At 32.1% G+C, this 17,284-nt stretch overlaps 1 long non-coding RNA gene across 1 annotated transcript; it reads right to left on the bottom strand.

Annotated features, from left to right (window-relative positions):
• Window positions 1-5,675: 5,675 nt before the first annotated feature.
• On the bottom strand, window positions 5,676-8,500 carry LOC110808783 (uncharacterized). Its single transcript, XR_002538684.2, has 2 exons — window positions 8,030-8,500; window positions 5,676-7,946 (listed from the first exon to the last, which is right to left on the bottom strand). It is a non-coding gene; the product is annotated as an uncharacterized LOC110808783 (long non-coding RNA).
• Window positions 8,501-17,284: the final 8,784 nt, after the last annotated feature.

Below are 17,284 nucleotides of genomic sequence, written 5' to 3'. Positions count from 1 at the left end.
GTGAGATTTTGATTGAAATATACTTGGTTTGCATGTTAATTTATAGATATCAACCAAGGAGGAAAATCAAAAGGGGTTGGCAAGAGAAATGCCTTCTGTCATTGATCAAGTAGTTAATGCTATAAGATTGAAATTGATATTTTTATTCGTGGGCAGATTAATAGACGTAACTTAGTTTTATGTCATTATACAGATGATCAAACCTATAGAGATAGGATTCATGGATTCCAAACTAAAGAAGATTGCAAATGAAAAAGATTCTTCTCAAATAGTCCACTTACCATGTACTTTTATTTGGTAAATATTAACTGTTTATAGTTGAATAATTTATTTGTTAACATAAAGTTAACAAGATATACAACTTCATTTATCGTCCCTTATTATTGTTTATTAAAAAAAATTCTTTCCCCCATTTACATTATATATGAAAACTTCGTGCAACGCCTTGTCTTTAAAATGTTTCCAGTTTCATATGCATGCATGACCTAATTAAGTGAATTTTATTTAAAATTTATGTGCATATCATCTTATTACCTTATATGTCCAAACAATTCCTTTTGTCATACAATCAATGCACATAAATGATATTGCATGACTATGAACTAGAATTCATGACAGGCTCATCAAACCTTAGAAGTTATTTTAAAGAAGAAGCTCAAGTGATTCTTCCTTCTTCCTTTAGAATATACTTTATTTCTCTATTTAAATTATATATAAATATACCGAAGAGAGAGAGAGAGAGAGAGAGAGAGAGAGAAAGCTAATTAGTGAGTGGAAAGGAGTTCGAGAGCAAAACATTAAAGAGAGAAAGAGAAAGCTAGAGAGAGAAACCATGCACCCAACGTAGAGCATCCATTTGTTTTGGGTGCATGACAGAAACATATTTTCATCCTTCACACTTCTTTAGATGTTTATGATCACTTATATACATTACCCAATCACTGAAATTACAGTAGCAACACCCTTGTTCAGGTAGGTTTTTTTTTCGTTTAAATTCTTTTCTAATTTGTGTTTTCCTTTCCAAAATCTTTTAGTTGTTAGAATAACAAGTTAGGAGTGCTAGGAAATTATTTCTCAAAGTTAAATGAATCATGAACTTGAAAATTGATCAAAACTCTCACCATACTCTGTTTTAATTACCGTAAGTTGCAGAGGAGACTTTTTGAAATTTTCAGCATTCCTTCGTGCAACATTTGCTTATATCTTACATGTACATCAGACAAGATAGACTGAAATCTTGTTGATGCATGATATGCAATTTTTAGATGTTTTAAATAACATGTTTTGGTGAATTAATCCTGTTGTGTGCGTATGTGGGTGTTATAATATGGTTTTCATGAATTTAAAATAGTTTAATTTGAAAGAAATTTGAAGTTATCAGTGTGGTAATCGGAAACAATGTTTGGAAAGCAAAAGAATGAAGATCAATTTGAGAAAATGAGCCAAAAAGGCTCTGTTTATAGCAAGCAGTATCACCGTATTGCTGCTGCTAAATAGAGGTTAAATTTTTCCATTATAGCCGTGCAGAAGGGATGCTGCTGGGCACCCAGATTTTTTTAGAGACATCCATGCATATGGATTAGCACAACAAAGCTGTGCAATACGGACATCGAACATTATCAAGCATCGAGTGTGCCGAGAATGTCGTGCGGACATGAATATGGTGTTGCCATGCACGTCGGTGCATATATACGCACCAAGATTGTATTTGGGATGCATTCGCACTTCTATATCTGTCCCACACCATGCTACATTGCAGTGAGCCTATGCGCCATGTTGATTTGACAGACATCTATAAACGCTGAGGGATCTTTTCAGGTAGTGCCTCCTGTACCACTAGTGCGGGCATGAGGGAAATTCTTTCTCAAACATTGGATAAGTAAAAAGGGAATCAAGAATGTGTGAAATTAAAATATGAAAATTTATGGCTTAATTTGACTTGATAAAAAATTAAATAACTAAATCACTAGTTAATAAATAAATTCAAAAAAAATTAAATTAAGTTTAAAAGAATAAACAAAATAAAATTTTAGTTTCTAGAATTAATTTAAAACTCTAAACTATACAAAGAAAATTATAAGTTAAAACTTAAACATAAAGTCTAGTTTAAATTCGACTCACCGTATGTTCTTCAAGGAGTATTTGATTTGATTATTTATTCTAGAGCCACTAGGTTATGGGTGTTGGTTTTAGTTCCTTCATGGAACATGTAGTCCAATTGTCCTGATGGACTTTGGGTGATTTGATATTCATGTTCTAGAGTTCAACGGCATGAATGATGGCAACATGGAGAAACCTAAGAGTATTTCATTTGTTTTTGTTATTAGTGAATATATGTTTGTAAACATTTGTGCACCCACGCATGACTAGATGGTATCCCGTTTGCCCTCATTGAAAATAAGGGTAGGCGGCTACGTGCGTAAGTTTGTAATCAGTGAAACATAATTTAAAATAAGTAATTTGTAATTAAAACTGAGTCAAAAGACGAGTCTTCTCTTGTGTACGTAAATTGTGTAAACCCATCGAATACAATATTAACTTTTTTTGTGACATTTTAAGTAAGATAAATATTTGATTTGGATGAAAATATTGACTATTTGACTTGACAACGAAATTAGATAAGATTTCTTTTTAAATATTATTTTCCAACTATGCATTAACGAATTTTTTTAAATTTATCTATGATACATTATTTTCATCTATCTTACTAAGTCTGTAAAACTCATCCAAATCTCCATTTTCCCATATGCAGAGTTAGAAGAAATATTAAGAAGCCATGTTTAGAGCATACTAGTGTTTTTTTCTTATACTCAATGATTCCATTTTATAATTAGGTTATCCTTTATTTTTGTACATTATGAGTAGATAGCCTATTTATCCTTTAGATATAACTTTTGTAAATTTTGTATGAGATGTATAATTCCATTGCAATATAAATATTTATTTTATGTCTACTCATTTGGACTTTTGTAAAAAATGACTTATGTATGTTGCTTTTGAGTGTATATATCTATATATATATATAGAAAATATGAAAGTCATCATTAATTGTTTAAAACTAAAATATTATAAATGCATGTAATAGTTTCTTAATGTGTAAGATTTTGATTAAAATATACTTGATTTGCCTGTTAATTTAGATATATCAACCACGTAGGAAAATCAGAAGGGGGTGGCAAGAGAGATGCTTTCTCTCATTAATGAAGTAGTTAATTAACATATAAGATTGAAATTGATATTTTATTCATGTGCAGATTAATTGATGTAATTTGATTTTGTGTCGTTTGATAAAACTTACAAAGACAAGATTCACGAATTCCGAACTGAAGAAGATAGAAAATGAAAAGGATTCTTCTCAAGTAGCTCACTTAAACTAATTACATGATATGCAATTATTAATATGTGTATATAAAAAAAATCACAGTGACAAGAAAATTACGTTGACTTTATTTTTGGTACTTAAAGATGACCTAGAAAGCAACAAGGGAAAAAGAAAGAGGGCAAAAGAAGAAATTAATCCCATTATAATTAGATGAACTTTCACATGTTATACATTTATAAATTTTGAGTAATATAACTTCGTTTCTTATTTTTATATATTACAAATTGTTATTTAGTGGGTACAATTTAATAAATATTTAAGTTGTTATATGATTATTCTACAAGTAATATATTTATTGTGCATGAAGCAAAAAGAAAAGTTGTTCTTCATGGAGCAGAAGAAAATGCGGATAAGTGTAACTCAAACTACAAGTCAAGATGTGCATTGAAAAGGTACAATAAAAAGATGAAAGAGAAGATTCCAGAGTCTAGTGAGAATTCTTTAGGAGAGTAATTCATTAGGATGAGCTTACATTCAAATAAAGGTGTTTCAGTTAATGATGAGGAGCAAAAGATATATATTGGTGGTCCTTATTAGAAACTATGAAGGATCTCAAATATTTCTTTCAATCTAAATCTAGAACCATCTGAAAATCTCTCTTAACTCAACAAATGGATAATAATATAATATTTCAACCTAAACCTAAAATCACTAATACTCATATTTTGGCAATCACGCATTGTGTATATATTGCTTTTGCTTTTGCTTAAGATGTTATATATATATATATATTAATTAAGTGTTTGTTTAGAATGTAATCTTATATTTACGATGTAATCTCACATTAACTAACTATAATAACCTATAGTAATAATATACTTTTTTACTAGCTACTCTTGTAATATCATAACATTTTAAGTCTAAATCTAATAAAATTTTAAAACTAATTAAGTATTATATAACCTATCTTTTGTTAATATTATTCTATCCATACATTATCTCCTCATATAAACTCTTTATATGGTGATCATATTAGGTAAGAATCTAATAGCAATATTAATAGAATTGATTCGATTGTTGTAGCTACAATGGATGAAAAGGCAACAATCAAAATAGAGAAAATGACTGTGAAGATCATAGATGAATTAATATTAGAGAACTTAAATCTGTCAACGATACAATGTAATGAGAAAATCATTTTGTCTTTTGTAAATAAAGATTTCAATTTGCATGGAGCTGTTAGCAGATGATGTTGGGGTTAAAATTGATGTTGTGGGTTCTACAAATGAAATTACTTACTCCACAGCTGAAGAATTAGAGTTGTTAATAATTCAAGTGAATGGATTTACTGGAGAAAGCTGTCCAGATTTTGAGTCAATAATGAACGAGGTTCTTCGTCTTCTAGACCACCATCAATTCTAATCACTATATTTATACTTTTTTAAATTTTCAGACATTTTTATTATGTTAAACCCTTTATCATTAAACATATCTTTTTATTACCATTTTGACATGCTATTAAAAATTTTATGCCTTACATATAATATACCTACCAATATGCGTCCAGCGTATAATTTATGTATGATATATGCATACAATATTATGTATTATTTCATTTTCGTACATGTCATATGCCTAGTGGCATGCATGCAATGCATGTTAATACTATTTACATATGATATATGCATTTTAAGTATAGACAACTTGTGCTGCCTAATAATAATAGTGATCATATAATATGCACATTATATATACAATATACTCATCATAAAACATGTATGATGATCCATGTGAATACATGCAAATGTATTGTGTAATTAAAAGAAAGAATTTGGTAACTAATAGTATCTCCAACATATCAAAATTTATCATAATTTGGGTAAGTGTAATATTAGTTATATGTAAAAATTCATCCAAATTACATCCCTATAAAAGAAATTCAACTTGCATTTACACATATGAAATGAAAAGTAAAAAGAAATTTAATAATTATAGGTTATAAGATGAAAATGAATGAGAGAAAGTAATATTAGGAAGTTATTTTAACTAAATAGAAACAAAAAAAAGGGTAATTAATAATGGGTAATAAGGTTCATGTTTTTTAGTGTCTAGTTTTGGACAAGATAGATATGCAAAATCCATAACATTTAATTCAGTATACTCATTTTACCTGCAACATTATTACTGAGCAATCAAAAAGCATTTTGTTTTCACTAAAAGAAAAATACATAAATTTTGGATATAAACAGAAAATCTCTATTTGTAAAATAGGTAAGATATTTTTCTCTATTAGTATAAACTTTTTATTTATATCTTGTGCCAACAAAAAAATTTGAATATTGTACACATGTCATTAATTAAATTATAATTATAATTACTTAAGCATTAAAAATTAGCTATAAATATAAAATGCAATGTCTCGATGCCAAGTGAGGCACCAACGTTTAATAGAGCACACATAAAGAAAGATATGTACATAGCAGTAGAACTATTCATCCCAATACAACCTACAAAAAAATTGTACACTGAGGCATTAGGTTATCTATACTTATATACAAATCAAAAGAGATAACCTATAAAAAATATACTAGCCTCTAAAGAGTTTTAACAAATTATACAAGTCTAGTCCCATTTCTTATCCTCTAGGAAGGAAACTAGACAAGAGTCCTCAACAACTCATAAGAATCTACATCTTGGGGGGAGGGGGGGCGGTTGGAATTGGGTGAGCTCCAATTCTAGATAAGATAGGCAATATTAAAGGTATACAAACATGTTTTGAAAACATTTTCTTAATGCAGATTTAAAGAAAACAGTGATAAAAGCAATAATCGGGAAACAATGATGAATTACCACTCAATTGGCATAATAACAATTTAACTATCAATAACGCTCAATATCATATTCAATGCGTTCACATAATTCACACATACGCACCCAGAACTAGACACATCTTCTAACTTAGTTTTAATACCAAATTATTATCTTAATTTTAATTCCATTGTTTACAAGTCTACGTGCGCAACCGCTTACACTATTTCCATGGAGGGTGCAAGTCACTAACTAGTTAAGGATGGAAGCGCAATCAATTAGTAACAATAAAGACATAAATAAATACATAAAAATCACTCAATACTCTCCAGTCGTCATCAATCCGTTATCATTCCGGTCGCCATCATCCAAATTCTAGAGCTACGCAATCGGTTCATGGTCATCAATCACTTAACCTTATTTCATGGACACTATGTTATTTATATTTTAGACTCTTTAATAATTTCTCTCTTAAATTTAATATGTTATTTCATCCTATTTGTTTTGTTATATGCAAAATTATTGTTATTATTTAATTACTTGAACTATTATCTAGTTTATTTGTTCTACTTAAACTTTTACTATAGTTAATTATATTATTTTGATTACTTAGATTTTTAATTCTATTCTTTTTAATTAATTTAAATATTTTATTTTATTCTTGTTTAATTCTTTTCTAAACTTAAATTAAGTTTTATTGTTATTATTATTATTATTATTATTATTTTCAATGCAGCCATCACAAATATTACCCAAATTTCTATCTCATGTTACACTTAACCATTTTCCAATATAACTTTTACAAATTTCCACTTAATTACACAAACTTTTTTCCAATTTTATTAATTAATTTTTTTTCTTGATTCTTCCCTAAGGCTCCAACCTCTCCAATTATTCAGCCCATGGGAAGTCCCCATGTTAGGCCCGTGGCAGTGGGCTTTCGTGAAGGCCCCTCGACATGTTCTCATGTCTGCAAGGCCAGCATGGCCGCTGGCCTATTGCACAAGGCAATCGGTCCAAGGGAACAGACGATGTGCAGAGGCACACTATTGTGTCCCTGTTTTGGCAAACTTGGGTGCCTGAATACACTCAACTCTCTTTGGATCGGTATCTGCGCGTTAGCAAACTACTAGAGGCGATTCCAGGTTATTCATTTGCACCTAAAATCCCTCTCTTTCATGTGTTAGCACAAAAGAAACTATGAAGCATGATTTCAAGGGCATTTTGATGCCCGAACGCTTAGCAGAGGCTAATGGCCTCTGTTATGCGTCCCTCCTCTTCTCTATTCTGGTTTTAAGACGTTCACCGTCATCAATCACGTTCAAATATAACAAAAACTTATTAAATACAATTAAAATAGATTAGATAATTATCAAGCACAAGATGAACGCACTAACCCTTTTTCCATTTGAAAATCCACTTCCTCTATGCATTTTTAAAGAACACATCCCATGAAATGCAATCTAGAAATGCCATCTTTGTATGAACTAAACTACTACCCATTTTACCTTAAAGAAATAGCAGCAACATGCCAAAGAATCACAAGAAAAGGTTGGATTGAAAGGTTGAAGAACAGTTCCGCAATACGCGCAACTGTTGTAGATAGTGAGATTAATTTCCAGTTTCCTAGAGTGTTTAGCTTTGTCTAATTGATTTCTAACAAATCCCTAATATCCTATTATGATTCTAGGTTACATAAGGCTCACTAGATTAACTAAATGGAAGAGAAAAAAGAGGGACAGTGGCATACCTGCTCGGTCTGCAACTTCTAGAAATATTGTAGAAAAATGGCTTCGGTTGAAGTCTTCTGCACAATCTGGAGTGCTAAGGTTGTTAAGAAATGTGTTTAAGTACGAAGGAAGAGTGGAAGAATGCAATTCAAGGAGAAAAGAAGCTTACCTTAAACAGAAACCAAGTTTTGGACTCCCAATCTCACTCGCACACTCACACGTTATGTTTTCCCTAATGTCTTCACCACCGAAGCTTTTAATTTCTCTCAACTCACCATTTTCTTGTGTGTTTGTTTGCTAGTAGAAGAAATGAGGAAGAAGTTGTGGTGTAGAAGAAGACTTGAGGGAAAAGTCCAGTTGATCCAAGCCTTCCATTCACATGGAACCGCTCCTAACCATAGATGTAAGCACATGGCCGACAACTTGCTGTAGAGTGGAGCTGAAGTTGCGACATTTACTGTAGTGGTGTCACATCAGAACATGCCGAAGTGGCCACTTACAGGTTTGCCTTGTTCTGCCGCACTCTTTGGTTTATATTTAAATATATATATATATACACCTCTATGCATAGTTTTAATTTTAATATGCTAGACATAATAATAAAAACACCATTTTAAGGCTGAATTAGTGGTATTTTTTGTTGGGTTTATATTTATACACATATATACATGCACACATCAGTATATATTTGTTTATATATATTTATATATATATATTTACTCTTTCATTTATGTATTTATGCATATGTCTACTTATACATACACACATCTATATATAAAAGTTTAGTTCAATTCATATAATATGTATACTTTATTTCATTATTATTATTGTTATTATTATTGTTATTATTTTTAATTAATTTAAAGTAATAACAATTAAAGAAATAGAAATATAATATTCTTACAAAATACCAATATTGAAAATACTTCTTTCATTAAAATTTTAAAGGTTCAATTTTTTCTACTCCTGAATAATTATACTTAAATTGTTAATTTTTTTTAAATTTATTTTATTTAAAATAAGAAATATATTTATTTTAAATTAGTAAATAAGTCACATGACTAAATACTTTATTAGATACGAGTTTATGGTAGCACATAAATGACTATTACATAAAATTAAAAATTTAACTAAAAATATAAATTTTATAAAATTTTCATATTCATTCATAATATTTCTAAATTATATTTAAAATATCAAATACATTTTTTTAACTCAAATCTAAGAGAATAATGCAATTCAAAACATCAAATATATATATATATATATATATATATATTTTACTAAAAAATATATATTTTATTAACTAAAAATAAAACTTATCATAATTTCTATAATTCTAATATTAGTTATATATAAAAATTGATCCAAATGTACACACTTTATAAAAGAAATTCATCCTATATTTACACACTTGAAAAGGAAAAGTAAAAAGAAATTAATTTATTGTAAATAATATATATAATATAGGTTATAAAATGAAGATAAATGCAGGAAATTAATATTAGGAAGTTATTTTAATTACATATAAACAAAAAAGGGTAATTAATTATAGGTAATAAGGTACATGCATTTTAGTGTCTAATTTTGGACATGATAGATATGCAAAATTCATAGCATTCAATTCAATAGATACATTTTACTTGCAATATTACTGTTGAGCAATCAAAAAGCATTTTACTTTCACTAGAAGTAAAATATATAAATTTTGGACATGAACAGAAAATATTCATTGATAAAACAGGTAACGTATTTTTCACTATTAGTATAAACTTTCTCTTTATATGCTTTGCCAATTAAAAAAATTTGAATATTATACATGTATCATTAATAAAGTTATAAATGTAGTACTTAAGAATTAAAATTAACTATAAATATAAAATTACAAATTTAACTAAAAACACATAAATTTTATAAAATTTTAATATTCATTCAAAATATTCTTAAATTAAATTTGAAATATCAAATATATTTTTAGGTTAAGATAAAAAGGAAATAAAAAATGAAGAATCCATCCAAGGTCGCCATCCTCAATTTTTATGATTGTTTACTACTTGATTCATCTCGAGATATACATTTCTCTCTCTCTCTCTATCTATGGCTCTTTCTCTCTTTGTCTCTCTCTCTTTCTCTTTCTCTATCTCTTTGTCTCCCTCTATCTCTATCTCTCTCTCTCTCTTTGTAAAACATGTTTCATACGAAAATTGAGAGCTTAGAAATTACTGGTCACAAAATACTATCGTATATTAAACAAAATGAAAAAGAAGTTGGGTCAAATCAAAATCCAAATGCTAAAGGATCAGAAGTATCCAATATCATCGATCAAATACGAGCGATAGTTGGAGTAAGTATCAAAATAAACATATCTGCAAAGGATTTGATGCTTTTCTAGAACTTATTAAAATGATCTATCTTGAAACAAAAAATTGTAAGGGAGTTCACTTTTGACGACCTCATTTCTCCTAAAATAAATTACTGGTACATAATTCGACAAAGAACCAAATGTTGGACTATAGAGCGAGGACAACGTGCAACTATGAGATATAATTCAGTAAATCCCCTTTATTTTGTGAACTTAACAAGTTGTTTTTTTTAGAAAATGCATCTAGAAATTAAAAACTTTGTACATGGTTACTCAGAAACCTTGACAACATTTGCTTGATGTGGCATTGTTGTACTTTGTTCATAGAGAATCACAGGGATTATTCCGATCAACGGTGGAAGTCACAGACTTTATACTTTATGAGGTATACCAATACAAGGAAACTTCCAAGCCAAGGAAGAAAAATGCAGAAGAAGGGAGTAGTTCTGTAGTGCGGAAGAAGGTAGGCAAGCCAAGGGAAAATAAGGTGGATGGGGAAAGAGGGTGTACTCTAGTATAAAGGAAGGTTGGCAGGCTAAGGAAAGTGGTGGAAGGAGAAAAAGGGACTTCTCCTGTATGTTGCCTTGTGTATATATATATATTCGAAATGTTAGAGCCATTATTAATTTCTAGTAGTAAAATATTTTATCTAGATTTATTTTATTTTTTAATTGTTCCAGGTGCATGTGGTGAAGGAACCCAGGAAGAATATGGAGAAAGAAAAGACTCCATCAGTGAGTGGAGTGTATATATTTTTAATATATGTATATTTAAGCTGCTTAGTTAGAAATGCATATAATAGTTCTTCAATGTGTAAGATTTTGATTAAAATATACTTGGTTTGCTTGTTAATTTATAAATATCAACCAATGAGGAAAACCATAAGAAAGTGGCAGGAGAGATGTCGTCTGTCATTGATAAAGTAGTTAATTAACATATAAGATTGAAATTGATATTATTTTTAGTGAGTAGATTATTAGATTTAACTCCCTTTTATGTCATTGTACAGATAATGAAGTCTTTGGAGACAAGATGCATGGATTCCAAAATGAAGAACATAGGAAATGAAAATGATTATGCTCAAGTAACTTACTTGACCTAATTACATAATATGTAGTGATTAATAGGTGCATATAAAAGAAAATTACATTAACTTGATTTCTTGGTACTTATAAATGACTGGGAAGGCAATGAGGAAGGAAAAAAGAAAGATGGCAGAAGAAGATATTGATCCTGTTGTAATTAGATTAATTTTTACACACTATACATTTATAAATTTTATTAATGAAATAACTTCATTTCTTATTTCTATATATTACAAATTGTTATTTGGTGGCTACAATTTGATGAATATTTAAGTAATTATACAATTATATTATAAGTAATATAATTTTTATTCAGGAAGCAAAAAGAAATATTGTTCTTCCTGAGATGTATAACCCAAACTATAAATCAAGAGGTGTATTGAAGAGGTACGATAAGAAAATGAAAGAGAAGATTTCAGAATTCAATAAGAAGAGTCCTTTAGAAGAATTGTTCATGATGATGAGGCAACAATCAAATAAAGGTGTTGTGATTAATAAAAAAGGCAACGAGAGAAATAATGATGAGGATAAGCAAATGTTATATATTGGTGGTCTTTGTGGAAAAGCCATAAAGGACCGCCGACTCTTTTTTCAATCTAAACCTAGAACAATCTGTAAGTCTCCCTTAACTCAACAAATAGGTAATGATATATATTTCAACCTAAACCTAAAATCACGGACACTTATATTTTGGCAATTCACATGTGTATATATTACTTTTGTTTTTTGCTTTTAAATTTAATGAATGTTTAATGTTTGGTAACATATGAAGAAAAAAACATAACTAATATTGAAGAATTTATCATACTAGAAAAAGAGAAAGAAAATAAAGATATGCACATATTTACATACATAGTATGATATATATACATATATATGTACATATCTATATATACACGTGTTTAAGTGTTTGTTTGGGATGTAATACACATAAAACAAGTGTAAGAAACTATGAAAAAATATATATATGTATATATTTATATCCATATAGAGTTGAAGTTATATATATGTGTGTATATATATTTTAGTGTTTGTTTAGGAAGTACTCTCACATAAACTGTAACATCCCGCCCATCACTGTGCTAAAATGATATAAAAACTCTATTTATTCGGCACTTTGGTCGCTTTAAACTTAATTAATTTATGTTGTTTAACATTTATCGTGATTTGTGATTTTAGTTGATTTTTATTTATTTTATTTAATTTTATTTAATTTTAAATAATTTTATTTTATTTTAAATAATTTTATTTTATTTTATTTTAAATCATTTTAATTTAATTAAATTAAATTGAGAATGAAATTTAGGAAAAAAAACCAGAAAAACGATAAAATGGGAAAATTCCTGCAGAAAAAATCCCACGAGAAGGCTGGTTGCTCGCGCAGGTGCTGGGCATTGTGCTCGCACGTATGTGCGCACAGTGGTCGTGGGACGTGCGCACAGTGCACATATCCCCTCCGCACGCACAAACGCACAGGGCGTGAGCACAGCGTGCACGCCCCCTTGGCGCACGTGTAAGCACAGATGTGCGCACAACGCACACGGTGCGAGGTCAGGACCGGTGCGCGCGACCTGTCGCGCGTAGGCAAGCCATCCACGCATCACCTCGCATGTGCGACAAGAGGCCTATGTGCCTGAGCCTACAGTATGTCAGCCGGAGCACTGGCACCTCGGGCAGTGCATCGTCATTGTCTTGGGCAACGTGCCGCTACTGCCTTAAGTGGCACGCCGCCACCAGCAGAAGAGGCCCTCCTCCTTCGTTTTTCATACTGAGCATCTTTTTTTTTCTTTCTCTTCACCAGATTTTGTCACTTGGCACGAATCCAGTGGTTCCAAAATTCTATAAATTAGCCTCCCCCTTCCATTCCTCTGCACACTTCCATTCTTCCATGTTTCAAAGGTTTAGAGAGAGATATATAGTAGTCTAGTGAGAGAAAAAGAGAAAGAAAGGAGAATAATGAAGGAGAAAAACATTAAGGTTTTGGTAAGAAATCTAGTATTTCTTTCAATGTCTTAAGAAGTATTTTTAGATAAATTAATTTAATATGATTGTTAATTTACCTATTTTGTATGCCTCTGTATTCGAATGAGTGGAATTGTTCTTGTTTTCAAGCAAACTATGTAAATTACAGACACTTGATGAATTTACATGTAATAAATATAATATGTAATCAGTAACAGTAAAAGTATAAAAGAAAAAAAAAAAGAAAAAAGTGGAATAAAGCCTGTATGGTCGAAGTGTATCTGTATTGACATGCATATTGCATCAAGTGTCTCGTTAGACTTTTTATCTCTGAGGGATATTTGTTCCCCTTTTCCTTCAAAGTATCTGTTTTTTCCTCCCCTTCTGGTCTGAAAAGACCTTAAAGGACCGCTCCTAGTGGATGACGGTGTACCATCTGACGAGAGTGGTGTCACACTGTCTGTAGGGGTCACCCGTGGCTAAGTAATGTCGTAACTATTAGGGCCAGTATGGCTGGTATGGTTGTGGTCATAGATCGTACTTATATATGATATGGTCATTCCACTTGGATAGTTAGAAATTTGTATCTACCCTCAGAGATGGAAGTTGTATATTTGATTTTCTATGTTAACGTATTATTTTTTTAACAAATAAATAGTTTTTCATAATGTGAGATGGGTAAACGAGGAAGTTAAATGGTAAGGTAAAATAATTAACTTTTGAAATCTTACGATGTTAATTTAATATTATTTTTTTTACTGAGCATATGGAACTCACTCTTTCCATGGCCCCCCAAATAAGGAAAAAAGTGAGGAACCGCATGCAAACCTACCCTTGATAGTCTATAGATCCTGTGGATCTACAAGTTTGAGTGCATGACTGTTCCCACACTCTGATGAGTCCAGTAGCCTAGTGAAAGAAATGACCCTTATGTTTTGTATTTTGTAGCCATTTATGGCCTCAGTTTATGTATGTATTTGGAACTCATATATATTATAAATGATTTGTAATGATTTTGTTCCACTGCATAAATTTTATCATGCACTTGTTATTGTGAATCTATAACTGACACCCAGTTGCCTTAATTAACACTTGGGATGTCACATAAACTATGTTTAATAACTTATAATAATTATATACTTTTTGACTAGCTACTCCTATAATATCATAACAATTTGGTCTAAATCTATTTGATCCAAATCTAATATGATATTAGAACCAATTAAGTATTATATGCGCAACATATCTTTTATCAATATTATTTTATCTATACATTGTCTCCTCATATACATTCCTTACATAGTGATCATCTTAGATAAGAATATAACAGTAATGCTAATAACATTGATTTGATTATTGCAGCTGCAACGGGTGAAGAGGCAGCAACAAAAAAGGCAACAACAAAATAGAAAATATGTTTGTAAATAAGTTTTGAAAAAAAACGAGACACAAAAAAAAATAGTGACAATCAAAGAAGTAGTAATATTAGAGAAGTCGAATTTGCCAATGATGCAATCTAATGAGAAAGTCATTTTTACTTATGTAACTAAAGATTTTGTGTCGTTAGTGAACCTAGTAGATGGAGCTATTGAGTCTACAACTGATGCTGCTAAGTCCACAATCAAAAAATGGAGGACAAGATGTTAGAGCCCAATAAAAAGCCTTTATTGCTGAACGTATTTTATCATAATGAAAGCCCACCATCATTTTCTAACTAATATAGAGAGGAGACTGCATTAACTCTCAATTCGTTGGTTGTTATGATATTTATATATACTAGAAGCCCTTTCTTACTGCATTTATGGTCTAGAGGGTACTATTATAACACATGAGATAAAACTCACAAAATAAGATTTTAATTTAAGGTATAAAGGAGTTACCATTAATTTTATCTAGGCGAGATTAGACATCAAAATATGTACCATCCTCAAACTAAAATTTTATATTAAAACTTCTATAAGATAAGAAAGTTTGAGGCATTTGTAACATAGACTAGTTAATTCAGACTAACAAAATTTTATACCTGAAAAAATAATGGCAAACATTGAGATGAAATTACCCTATGTAAAAAAGTAGAAAAACTTATTTGTTTCTTAGAAAACCTAAAGAGTGAACATTTTTTTTTAATTTTTCTATATTTAGTTTTCAAAAATAACTAAAAATACTCATTTTTGTATTTCTGATAACAAACAATCTTTTAAATTTTGATATCCCAATTAATAATTTAGAATACTATAAACATATAATGTAACGACTCGAACACTCATATGGAGTCCTGATTGCACGCACACTATAAAGTGATGAAAGAACCTAAAAACATAACTTCACGTAGCAATTTAAAATAGAAATTGTAGCGCCCGAAAAGGGGCCGAAAAAAAAAAAAAGCCACGTCGGCAGCCACGTCAGCAGGTCTGGTCAGCAGTCCCGGCCAACCGGGACTTGCCACGTGGCAAGATCACGTCGTTCCAAAAAAGGGCCACGTTGGCGATCCGCGTAGGCGCGATCGGACGGCCTAGATCAAGCGTGCGATCAGACGGCCCAGATTTAAACGCACGGACGGCCCAGATTTAATAAAAAACGGACGGCCCAGATTGAAACAAAATGGACGGCTGAGATCAAAAGGCAAAGGGTTATAAATAGAACCCCCACACCAGACCACAAACCCTAGCCGCCTGCCGCTCGCCAGAGAAGACGAACCAGGAGCCGGCCGCTGCCACCCGCCGCCGCACCGGAGGAATTTTCAACCGCCGATCGAGGTAAATTTCGTACCACCGACTCGTTTTTCCACGCTGATTCCTCCTGTGACCAAATCGGAGCCAAAATCCCGACCAAACGGTCGGAATACACGGCCGAAGCCCAGCGGCGCCGCCGCACCCCTTCTCGATTTTTGCCTCCGATGAGGCCCTTCCTGGCCTCCGTTTAATACAATTTTTATATCACCGTGATCACCATTCTTTTCGCTACAGGTTGATCAGAGCCGAATCACCAAAACACGAACTTCACCGGAGAGCCGCCGCACCCGAGAGCACCGCCGCCGGTAAGCTTCGGTTTTTCGTAAATTTTCGGCCCCCCGAGGGCCGTAGGGTTGTTTTATCGCAGGAACCAATGCGAGTGTGGCCGAATTCGGCCGGAAACGGCCGAAAACGGCCAACCCGAGGCAAACCGCCGCCGCAAGCGGCGGCGCCGTCGCCGGAGCACGGCAGAGCCGCCGTGCCGGAGTTGCGATATTGGCCGAAAGGGGCCCTGGGCCTAATTTGGGATTTTTTGGAACACGTGCAGGTACCAGTAGTGCGTTTCAGTTCCCCGAAAAAAATTCAGGGAAAATTAGGGACAGCCTGCAAGCGCACTGTGAAGCCGTGTTCGGACCCCGAAACGAGTAAGGACCCCTCACCCTATTTTCTATCACGGTTTTAAAGTTCAATGAATGATAAAACGGTATTTCATGAATCAACGAATGTGTGAAATTGCTTAAGGTCGCTAATGGAGCCCGAGTCTAGTGTGTTTGTTCGGTTAACTGTTATTTGGCCTGTTTACAGTTTTAAATGCAGTATGAGATTTGATGTTTTTATTTTATAGTTTCGTGTGCATATTCTACTGTTTTATTGATTATGGATTGAATGATCGGGATATTGATGCTGTATGTTGTCTGTTTGGCGTAAATTATCGTTTTGCTTGTTTGTATGTGATTGATAATGCTGACTGAGGGAAAAGGAGAATGAAAGATTATGTAAATGGAAATTGTATACTGTGGTCAGCCTGACTAGATATCCTGGGAGATGGTGGACGGACCGGGTCCGTAGGGAACCTTACCGGGATTGTGGTCTCCCATACCGGACGGGGTATGGAGATCTTATGTGTTTTGGCGCCCATACCGGACGGGGTATGGGGACGGCCCGTTTCACCCTCATACCGGACGGGGTAATGAGGTCTATGATTTGGCGCCCATACCGGACGGGGTATGGGGACGGCCTTGGAATGGATTTCAAGTGTTAAGGATTAATGGGTAGCGGGACCC

The sequence above is a fragment of the Carica papaya genome, chromosome 9, assembly GCF_054855325.1.
Source record: "Carica papaya isolate Zhongbai chromosome 9, ASM5485532v1, whole genome shotgun sequence".
Taxonomy (NCBI): Eukaryota; Viridiplantae; Streptophyta; class Magnoliopsida; order Brassicales; family Caricaceae; genus Carica; species Carica papaya.
This window is presented reverse-complemented; position numbering and strand designations above follow the sequence as displayed.